This window comes from Callithrix jacchus, chromosome 5, assembly GCF_049354715.1.
Source record: "Callithrix jacchus isolate 240 chromosome 5, calJac240_pri, whole genome shotgun sequence".
NCBI lineage: Eukaryota > Metazoa > Chordata > Mammalia > Primates > Cebidae > Callithrix > Callithrix jacchus.
The window spans coordinates 103,650,557-103,662,881 of record NC_133506.1 but is presented as its reverse complement, the minus strand read 5'-3'; the positions used below and the strand labels follow the sequence as shown (position 1 = coordinate 103,662,881).

Here is a 12,325-nt window from a genome sequence, read left to right as displayed (position 1 = left end):
AGAGATCGAGACCATTCTGGTCAACATGGTGAAACCCCGTGTCTACTAAAAATACAAAAAATTAGCTGGGCATGGTGGCGCGTGCCTGTAATCCCAGCTACTCAGGAGGCTGAGGCAGGAGAATTGCCTGAACCCAGGAGGCGGAGGTTGCGGTGAGCCCAGATCGCGCCATTGCACTCCAGCCCGGGTGAAAAGAGCAAAACTCCGTCTCAAAAAAAAAAAAAAGAAGGGGAAGGGTAGAAGGAGGGGCAAGGGATTAAAAAAAAACTGCATATTGGGTACAGTGTACACTACTCAGATGACAGGTACAGTAAAATCTCAGGCTTCACCACTATACAATTCATCCATGTAACCAAATATCACTTGTACCCCCAAAGTTATTAAAATTAAAAAAAAAAATTTTTAAGAACCAAACTTTTCAACACTTTTTCTCTTTCTTATAACCTTAGTACAGTTTTCACAGATTCACTAACTTCTAAACATTTTCTTCCTGACAAGTCTTTACTTGTCCTCTTCTACCTGTCTCCATCTCCTGTTTTTCTGATTTTACTTCCTTATGCCAAACATCTACCATGAATACCACATACATATACTTTGCCTTTATCTTAATCACTTGGGCCAGGTTTATATATTAACTCATTCATTTTATTTTTTGAGATGGAGTCGTCCAGGTGGGTGCAGTGGCGCGATCTCAGCTCACTGCAACTTCTGCCTCCCAAGTTCAAGCCATTTTCATGCCTCAGCCTCCCAAGTACCCAACTAATTTTTGTATTTTTAGTAGAGATGGGGTTTCATCCTGTTGTCCAGGCTGGTCTCGAACTCCTGACCTCAACTGATCCACCCACCTTGGCCTCCCAAAGTGTCGGGATTACAGGCTTGAGCCTCTGTGCCTGGCCTAAATTAACTAATTCATTTAAAGATGCCAAACAGAATTTTGATCTAGGTAATTATTATATATTTAATTAGGTGTTCACTTTAATCAGTTTGTGGCCAAATTTGCACCTACAAAATTGTATGTATGTATGTATTTCACCAATTAATCTATCACCTCCCCAGAAAACATATCAAGCAAGAGTTTGTGGTCTTTCCTCTTCTTGTACTTTCAGATTCTCTTATTGCTTTTCGATGTATGTTAGAGAGAAATGTGTTTTGTTTAAATCTGTTTATTTCAATATATGATATGTACTGAAAACACTGCAGTTGCTTATTCTGATATCAAACACAATGCACCGTAATTATTAATTAAATGAACAGTCACTATTAAACCTTTTATTCTAAAGCCTTCCTTTGTGAATGTGTGTGCACATCTGGGTATATACAAAATAGGAAAAGGAACTATTATTGCAATTTCTTTTCTTTTTTTTTTTGAGATGGAGTTTCACTCTTGTTGCCCAGGCTTGAGTGCAATGGTATGATCTTGACTCACTGCAACATCTGCCTCCCAGGTTCAAGTGATTCTCCTGCCTCAGCCTCCCAAGTAGCTGGGATTACAGGCATGCACCACCATGCCCAGCTAATTTTGTGTTCTTAGTAGAGACAAGGTTTCTCCATGTTGGTCAGGCTGGTCTCAAACTCCTGACCTCAGGTGATCTGCCCGCCTTGGCCTCCCAAAATGCTGGGATTATGGGCATGAGCCACTGTGCCTGGTCTGTTATTGCAATTTCAACATGTCAAAGGAAGTGTCTTCATCCTTGTTATATACTTGTCAAAATTTAAGTCACGTTATCTTGACAAGCAGCTCCCAAAATCCATATCTTTGCATAAAAGAAAATACTGTGGTTAAATGTATTGTGTCAATTCCTCATTTCTTTACCCTTGTTTTTCTACTTTTGAGGCTGAGCTTAACTTGCATTTTGAGAATTTTTTTTAACTATCAGTTTTCTCAGTTCTATTTTTATTACACAGCCCTAAGATTAACAAAGTTTTGTAGGAAACTGCCTTTTCCTGTATCTATTGAATTTTAATTCTGGTGATGTTTAGTAGTACTTCTTTTCCTCCTTCCTTTACAGCAGTACAAATGTACATCATGTACAAGTGTTAAGAAATCCTGATAATAAGGACAAGGCAGCTGAGTTTCAAACAGAGCCTGTGTTTAAAGAGAATATCATACAGCTTAAGTAGCCCTGCTGGGTCAATTTTCACCAGTTTAATCAGCAGCCAGGCCTATTCATGTTATATGCCTCCTTGTGAAGAAAAAGCCTGCTAAGGATTATTACAATATGAATTATAATTTATTCCTATTTATATCCTTAAATAGGCTTTGTACTGAGGCTCTGCCCAGCAGTGGGCCATACACTGAGAGCAGAAAATGATAAAAGTCACTTATAAGGCTAGACTTTTCAAAATATGTGTAAGGAATTCTTTTGTGTCCTTACTTACTTAGTTGAAAGCATTTATACCCATAGTGCCTGGATAGTTATTTTTATATTAGAAGGTAGACCACTAGAGTGGTGAAGATATACATATTGAGGGCAGAGCTTAAAAGGCTCTTGATTCTTAGAAAAGTTTAGGAAGATGATTCTGAAAAAGAATTCCAGTGCCTGGCACTGGAAATTAATAGTTATTTATTGAATGAGTATGTAAATAAATGAATGAATCAATCTTAAAAGGTTTAGGATGTCCAACCAGAGACCTGCTAAAAAAATCCAGTACCTCTTTGAAACTATTCAATGAAACCTCTGAATTAAATTGTCCTTGGGGTAGTGCTGTAATTTGTGATCCATGAATTCAGAGGTCACTCAGTTAAAAGACAGCTTCAGATAGGCTTGTTCAGAATCCTGATTTATTGATCCTGCTGTTGCTGTGCCTCTTTTTCTTGTTTTTATGTTTCGAAGAAAGAAGTGTTTGACTACAGTTGTAACCAAACATATCTACTTCTATTTTGTACATCAATGGGGACAATGAGAGCACTAGGATTATTGCTTGGCAACCTATAATGGCCAAGTACACTAGAAGAGCACTAACAGGCTGCAGTGAAGATAGAGAATGCCCTAGTTCATGTGTGAGTTTACTAATGAGCCATGGCAGATGGGTAGATATTAAGTTGCCATATATCCTTAATACAGCAGGAGTAATTGTCTGCTTTGGGTTAAGGGAGACAGATTAAAAGGAAAGAGTACAGTTGACTCTTGGACAACATAGTTTGAATTGCATGGGTCCACTTAAACACAGATTTTCTTCCACCTCTGCCACTCCAAAACAGCAAGACCAACCCTTCCTCTTCCTCCTCTCCTCAGTCTATTGAACATGAGGACAATGAGAATGAAAACATTTATGATGATCCACTTCCACTTAATGAATAGTAAATATATTTTCTCTTCCTTATGATTTTCCCCCCTTTTTCCCTCCATCCCTACCTCCCTTCTTTCCTTCCCTCCTTCCTTTCCTTCCCTCTTTCTCTCTCTCCTTCCTTCCTTTCTTTTTCCTTCTTTCTCTCTTCTCTCTCTCTCTCTCTCTTTCTTTCCTAAAAAACTATAGAAACAAGGTCTCTCTCTGTTGCTTAGGCTGGAGCATAGTTGCTTAGGCTGGTGCAATCATAGCTTACTGCATTCTCTCCCTCCTGGACTCAAGTGATGCTCCTGCCTCAGCCTCCTGAGTAGCTGGGACTACAGGTGTGTACCACCACACAAAACTAATTTTTAAAATTTTTTTGCAGAGACTGGGTCTTGCTATGTTGCCCAGAGTGGTCTTGAACTCCTGGCCTCAAGTGATCATCCTGCCTCAGCCTCTCAAAGTGCTGGGATTACAGATGTGAGCCACTGCACCTAGCATCTTACAATTTTCTTTTCTTTTCTTTCTTTTTTTTTTAGACAGAGTCTCGCTCTGTCACCAGGCTGGAGTGCAATGACGTGATCTTGGCTCACTGCAATTGATCAAGCCTCCCGGATTCAAGTAATTCTCCTTCTTCAACCTCCCAAGTAGCTATGACTACAGGCACATGCCACCATGCCCAGCTAATTTTTGTAGTTTTAGTAGAGATGGGGTTTCACCATGTTGGCCAGGATGGTCTTGATCTCCTGACCTCATGATTCACCTGCCTCAGCCTCCCAAAGTGCAGGGATTACAGATGTGAGCCACCGCACCTCACCGAGTCAACTGCTTTCAATTCTTAATAACATTTTCTTTTCTCTAGACTACTTTACTGTAAGAATACAGTATATAATATATGTAACATACAAAATGTGTGTTAATCAACTGTTTATGTTTTCAGTGAGGTTTCTGGTCAACAGTAGGCTACTATCAGTCAAGTTTTGGGGGAGTTGAAAGTTATTCATGGGTTTTTGACTGTGCAGATATTGGTTCCTCTAACCCCTACATTGTTCAAAGGTCAACTGTACATTAGAACTTATAGAATGAATTCCTTTCTTTTCACACTTATTTAAAAATAAAAATGAAAGCATTGTATATTTATGAGCATTGTGACAAAACAGAAGAGAAACACGCCTTTTCCTCTTCCTCCACCCAAAGTAGTTAATATGTTTGCAAATCCAAATGAGATGTGAGGAGAAACATTATACTACGCTCTTCACTTTTCCCATATTGGAATAAGAGAATAGGCCAAGGAAGAATTCAAAACTTGGGAGAGAGATAGATAAATACTATCCACTATTAGATGTAAGACATTCTGTAGATGAAATGTTATCTTTTCAAGGGTTTCTTTACAGACTAATTTTTCTCCCGGACAGAAAGATGGATACTCTCTAAATAGGATTTAAAAGTATTCTTCAGGATATTGGCTTTTAAACTTTTCTTAAATCAGGAAAACCTTTTTTTCAAATGAAATTTCCTATGCTCTACAATTATGTAAAACAAATTGAAGCATAGCTGCTCCAGTCACAAACAGTACAAGGGGCTTAGAGTCCTATGGCCTTTGAAACTCCTTCTCAGAACCCTAAGAAGGATAGTTCATTATCACCTACATTCAAACAATATCACCTACAATTAAAATTCTTGTAATATATACCAGAGAAATCCTCACATGTGGACACAAAGAGACATATACAATAATTTTCATAGTAGGATTGTCTGTTATAGTAAAAAAAAAAATTGGAAATAACCCAGTCTGTCAGAAAAAGAATGAATAAACACATTATAATACAGTTATATCATGAAATATTATGCAGCAGTGAAAACGAATGAACTACACCTATACCTTTCAACATAGATGAATTTTCCAAATATTAAGTATAAAAAGACTATAGAATATATAGTATGAAATAATTTTTATGAAATTAAAAAAAGAACAATATTATATTGCTTAGATTTAATAAAAAATAAGTGTATGGAAATGATAAACATAAAATTCAGAATAGTCTATCTCTTAAAGTAGCAGTCTATGGGAGGTAATTTTTTTCTCAAGCTAAGAGTAGATACATGCTACTTATTATTCTATCATTATACTTGCCAGTCTTTAATATTTTGTAATAAGTAAGGTTGAAAAACACTGCTCTAGAGTTATAAGGATTCTGGCCTCTTGCTCTTTTATTACATAATGTTATTTATTGAGAGTTATTAATGATTGAAGTACATCTCAATAACTACTTTCCAGTTAATGTTAAAAATAACGAGTTGGCTCATGCCTGTAATCCCAGCATTTTGGGAGGCTGAGGTGGATCACAAGGTCAGGAGATTGAGACCATCCTGGCTAACATGGTGAAACTCTGCCTCTACTAAAAATACAAAAAATTAGCTGGTGTGGTGGTACACCCTGTAGTCTCAGCTGCTAGGGAGGCTGAGGCAGGAGAATCGCTTGAACCAGGGAGGTAGAAGTTGCAGTGAGCTGAGATCGTGCCACTGCACTCCAGCCTAGGTGACAGAGCAAAACTCTGTCTGAAAAGAAAAGAAAAATAATGAGTTTACCTGGCTAGAGCAATCAGGGGAGAGAAAGAAACAAGGGGAATCCAAATAGGAAGAAAGGAAGTCAAACTATCCCTTTTTGCACACGACATGATCATATATTTAGAAAAGCCATATTCAGCCCAAAAGTTCCTTAAGGTGATATACAACTTCAGCAAAGTCTCAGGATACAAAATCAATGTGCAAAAATCACTAGCATTCCTATACACCAACAACAGTCAAGCCAAGAACCAAATCAAGAACACAGTCCCATTCACAATGGCCACAAAAAGAATAAAATAAAATAAAATGCAACTATCCAAGTGATATGGTTTGGCTGTGTCCCAACCCAAATGTTGAATTGTAGCTCTCATGATTCCCCTGGATCATGAGAGGGACCCAGTGGGAGGTAATTGAATAGTGGGGAGGAGATCTTTCCCATGATGTTCTTGTGATAGTAAGTCTCACAAGATCTGATGGTCTTTAAAGGGGAGTTCTCCTGCACATGCTCTCTCTTGCCTGCTGCCACATAATACCTGACTTTGCTTCTCCTTTGCCTTTTGCCATGATTGTGAAGCCTCCCCAGCCACATGAAACTGTGAGTTCCATTAAACTTTTCTGCTTTATAAATTACCCAGTCTCAGATATGTCTTTATTAGCAGCATGAGAACAGACTAATACAGTAAATTGGTACCAGAAGTAGGGTTCTACTGTAAAGATATCCAAAAATGTGGAAGCAACTTTGGAACTGGGTAATAAGAAGAGGTTGGAACAGTTTCTAGAGCTCAGAAGAAGTCAGGAAGATGTGGGAAAGTTTGGAACTTCCTGGAGACTTGTTGAATGACTTTGGCCAAATGCTGATAGTGATGTGGACAATAAAGTTCAGGCTGAGTTGGTCTCAGATGGAGATGAGAAACCTGCTGGGAACTGGAGCAAAGGTGACTCTTGCTATGTTTTAACAAGGAAACTGGTAGCATTTTGCCCCCAGCCCTAGAGATCTGTGGAACTTTGAAATTGAGAGAGATGTTTAGGGGAATTTGGGGGAAGAAATTTCTAAGCAGTGAAGGGTTCAAGAAGACGCAGAGCATAAAAGTTTGAAAATTTTGCAGCCTGTCTGCTACGCAATTGTACTATGTGTAGTACTATGCAATAGAAAAGAAAACCTCATTTTCTGGGGAGAAATTCAAGCCAGCTGCAGAAATTTGCATAAGTAACAAGGAGCCAAATGCTAATCACTAAGACAATGCAGAAAATGTCTCTGGGGCATGCCAGAGACCTTCACAGCAGCCCCTCCCATCACAGGTCCAGAGGTCTAGGAGGGAAAAATGGTTTCATAGGTCAGGCCCAGGGCCCTCCTTGCTGTGTGCAGCCTTGGGACTTGATGCCCTGCATCCCAGCCACCCCAGCTGTGGCTAAGGGGCCAATGTACAGCTCAGGCCATTGCTTCAGAAGGCGCAAGCCCCAAACCTTAGCAGCTTCCACATGATTTTGGGCCTGTGGGTGCACAGAAGTCAAGAATTGAGGTTTAGGAACCTCCACCTAGATTTCAGAGGATGTATGGAAACTCCTGAATGTCTAGGCAGAAGTTCACTGCCGGGACAGAACTCTCATGGAGAACCTCTGCTAGGGCAGTGTGAAAGGGAAATGAGGGGTTGCTTGAGGTTTGGGAACCTCCACCTAGATTTCAGAGGATGTATGGAAACTCCTGAATGTCCAGGCAGAAGTTCACTGCCGGGACAGAACTCTCATGGAGAACCTCTGCTAGGGCAGTGCGAAAGGGAAATGTGGGGTTGGTGCTCCCTGGGGCACCAACTAGTGGAGCTGTGAAAAGATGGCCACTGTTCCCCAAACCCCAGAATGACAGATTCACCAACAGCTTGCACCATGCACCTGGAAAAGCCAGAGATATTCAACACCAGCCTGTGAAAGCAGCCAGGAGGGGAGCTGTAAACTGCAAAGCCACAGGGGCAGAGCTGCCCAAGGCCATGGGAGCCCACCTCTTGCATCATTGTGACCTGGATGTGAGACATAGCGTTAAATGAGATAATTTTGGAGCTTTAAAGTTTGACTGCCCTGTTGTATTTTGAACTTGCATAGAGCCTATAGTCCTTTTGTTTTGGCCAATTTCTCCCAGGCATCATGCTACCTGATATTTGGAACAGCTGTATTTATGCAATGCCTGTACCTGCATTGTATCTAGGAAGTAACTAACTTGTTTTTTATTTTACAGGCTCATAGGCAGAAGAGACTTGCCTTGTCTCAGATGAGACTTTGGACTGTGGACTTTTGAGTTAATACTGAAATGAGCTAAGAATTTAGGGGACTGTTGGAAAGTCATGACTGGTTTTGAAATGTGAGAACGTGAGATTTTGGAGGGGCTGGGGCAGAATAATACAGTTTGGCTGTATCCTTAGCCAAACCTTGAACTATGGCTCCCATAATTCCCACGTGTCATGGGAGGGACCTGGTGGGAGTTAACTGAATGATGGGAGTGGGTCTTCTCCATGCTGGTGTCATGATAGTGAATAAATCTCACAAGATCTGATGGTTCTATAAAGGGGAGTTCCCCTGTGCATGCTTTCTCTCTTGCCTGCCACCATGTAAGATGTGACTTTGCTCCTCCTTTGCCTTCCACCGTGATTGTAAGACCTCCCCAGCCACATGGAACTGTGAATGCCTTAAACTTTTTTCTTTATAAATTACCCAGTCTGGGGTACGCCTTTATTAGCAGCATGAGAACAGACGAATACATCGAAAAAGTGAAATATCTCTACAAGGAGAACTACAAAACACTGCTCAAAGGAATCAGAGATGACTCAAATGGAAAAGCATTTTATGCTTATGGATAGGAAGAATTAATATTGTTAAAATGGCCATACTGCCCAAAGCAATTTATTGATTCAACACTATTCCTATTAAACTACCAATGACATTCTTCACAGAACTAGAAAATAAAACTATTCTAAAATTCATATGGAACCAAAAAAGAGCCCAAGTAGCTAAGCAATCCTAAGCAAAAAGAAAAAACCTGAAGGCATCATGCTACCCGACTTCAAACTATACTACAGGGCTACAATAATCCAAGCAGCATGGTACTGTACAAAAACAGACACATAGACCAATGGAACAGAACAAAGAACCCAGAAATAATGCCACACATCTACAACTATCTGATCTTTGACAAAGCTGACAAAAAAAAGCAATGGGCAAAGCTTCCTATTCAATAAATGGTGCTGGGATAACTGGCTAGCCATATGCAAAAATTTGAAACTGGACCCCTTCCTTACACTGTATACACAAATTAACTTAAGATGGATTAAAGACTTAAATGTAAAACCCAAAACAATAAAAGCCCTGGAAGGCAATTTCAGCAATAACATTCTGGACATAGGAACAGGCAAAGATTTTATGACAAAAATGACAAAAGCAATTGCAACAAAAGAAAAAAATTGATAAATGGAATCTAATTAAACTGAAGAATTTCTACACAGCAAAAGAAACTATCAACAGGGTGAACAGACAACCTACAGAATGGGAGAAGATTTATGCAAACTATGCATCTGACAAAGGTTTAATATCCAGCATCTATGAGGAACTTAAATGAATTTCCAAGAAAAAACCAACCCCATTAAAAAGTGGGCAAGGGACATAAACAAACACTTTTCATAAGAAGAATATGTGGGGCCAACAATCATATGAAAAAAAAAAAGGTCAACATCATGATCATTCAAAAAATGCAAATCAAAACCACAATGAGATACCATTTTATACCAATCGGAATGGCTATTATTAAAAAGTCAAAAAATGCTGGTGAGGCTGTGGAGAAAAAGGGATGCTTTTACACTGTTGATGGGAGTGTAAATTATTTCAACCATTGTGGAAGACAGGATGTTAATTCTTCAAAGACCTAAAAACAGAAATACCACTCAACCCAGCAATCCCATTACTGGCTGTATACCTAAAGGAATATAAATTGTTCTATTAAAGACATGCACACATATGTTTGGAATCAACCTAAATGTCCATCAGTGGTAGACTGGATAAAGAAAATGTAGTAAATATACATCATGGAATACTGTGCAGCAATATAAAAGAATGAGATCATGTTCTTTGCAGGAATATGGGTGGAGCTGGAGGGTATTATCCTTAGCAGACTAACACAGGAACAGAAAACCAAATGCCACATATTCTCACTTACAAGTGTGAGCTAAATGATAAGAATGAATGGACACATAGAAGGAACAACACACACTGGGGCCTATCAGAAAATGGAGGCTGGGAAGAGGGAGAGGATCAAGGAAAATCATTAATGGGTACTAGGCTTAGTACCTGGGTAACAAAATAATCTGTTCAACAAACCCCCATGACACAAGTTTACCTATATAACAATCCTGCACAGGTACTCTGAGCTTAAAAGTTAAGAAAATAACAGCAGTAATAATAGCTAACATTTGTTGAGAAAAAATGAGTTTAGAAATAATTTTCAGATATATTTCCTTTTTTTGCCTGTATCCACAAAGTAAAAGAAGCAAAAGCTTTTAACAACACACAGCTCTGATCCTATTGGAGTTGATTGAACTGGGCACTGATTATTTTTTTCAGTGAATAATATTTGAAAAGACCTCAAACGACTTCATCTCCATGGTCGTGTGAGGAAAAAGCCTTAATATTCTCATTATTTCTTCCATTCCAATCACCTCAGCACTTATGGTCATGAAAAATAAAAATCTGATAGTTCTATTGAACTAACCATGTCCTGGGAAGCCAGGTCCAAGTTAACCAATTCCGCTAGAAAAAAGCCATGCAATTCTATGTGCTGATGCCAAGACCTTCAATATTGCTTGGAAAGCTACTCATTTGTTATCTGCTCCTCTCCATCCCTTTAACAGTTCTTTCAAATATTTATCATTCATATCAAGCAAAGCTCATGATCCCACCTTTCTTGGGTTTTAGCAATATTTATTTTATTCCACAAAACATAAAGGCTGTTGGAGAAATGCCCTCAATTTACTGTGCCCTCCCAGTTTAGTGTAAGAAATATCTTCTCTTGTCTAAGACTATTATTAAATATACATTCTTGATCTTACTCCTTTATATTACCTCAGACCCTGAGGACCATCATCTAATCTCTCAGCTATATCTTCTATTTTTCTCTCTACTTCAGCTCCTGCCACTCAGTCTCTAAATAAAATCAAGCCTATCCCACCTTTAAGAAAAATTCTTCACCACTTAAAAAAAAAAGATAAAATCGTTCCTTTTATAGTCACATTCCTTGTAATCATTGTCCCCTCCATTGACCTCTGGACTTTATCTCCAAATTCCTCTTCAATCTACTGTAGTCTAGGTTCCATTCTAAATCACAGAAAGAACAACTGGATGCTAAATCCATGCATACTTTCTACTTCTTATATCATTTGACTTCTCTAAAGCATTTGACACTGCTGACCAATTCTTTTGTAGTTTCATATATATATATATTTGTCTGCTCAACATTTCTTTGGGGAATCACTCTTCTCTCTTTAATCCATTTGGTACAGGTGGGGCTGACCCCAGCTCTCCAGATAGGTTGTGATACAAACCTGACCAATCAGAGTACTCATCAACCTTCAACACAGTGCACGGGTCAGAAATAGGCATATAACTTATGCCAAGCCAATTAAAACCTTTCCCAGATTTTAAAAACTGGAATTTAATAGCAAATCGTTTTAAAATGTCAATGTTATGAGGATTATGTAAATCTAAAGCTATTGATGACCATTTTATCAACATGTAAAGACAACCTGCCTAAAAATTCAGTGGAACAAAGCAGAGACTAAGGTACATTTCAGCTGTGCCTAAAAACCATTATATCGCTAGATTTCTAGCTACCTGAGCTAATACATTCCATTTTTTCAGTTAAGCTATGTGAGATGAATTTATATTGCTCAAAACTGAGTGATCTTTAATAATACATCCTTCTTGAAACTCTTCTTGTGGTTTTTGTGACCATTTATCCTATTTTTCTCCCAACTCCCAATCACTCTCTTGACTCTTGTGTAAGTATCCTTTTTCTGCCTATTTCTTAAAGATATTCCATGAGATTTGTTTCTTCATCCTCTTCTCACTCTCTCTAAGTTCACCGTGTAATAATCATAACTTCACATTTTTAGTATCTAGATAGATTTAGATATATAATTTTCTCATTATGACCATCCTACAAGTCATAATTATTTTTTATACTTTATAGAAGGAGAAACTGAATTTGGGAAGTTAAGCAAGTTGCTCTAAGTCACACAGCTAGTAAGTGTTAGAGCTAGAATTTGAACCATGTTATCTCTGATGTCAGTGCCCATAATATGTTTAAATACAGCATTTATTCATTCATCAAGTATTTGAGTGCCTACTATATTGCTGATACTCTTTCAACCACAGGGAATTCAGTAGTAACCAAGGCAGACAAAAGTCCCTGCATTAATGTGTCTTACTTTCTAAAGATGGGTGGAAGACAGAT

The 12,325-nt window shown here is 38.6% G+C and overlaps 1 protein-coding gene across 18 annotated transcripts in view; it reads left to right on the top strand.

Annotated features, from left to right (window-relative positions):
• Positions 1-12,325, top strand: part of EFCAB5 (EF-hand calcium binding domain 5) — a 160,258-nt gene that overhangs the window by 17,134 nt on the left and 130,799 nt on the right. The gene's annotated exons all lie outside the window — the stretch shown is intronic.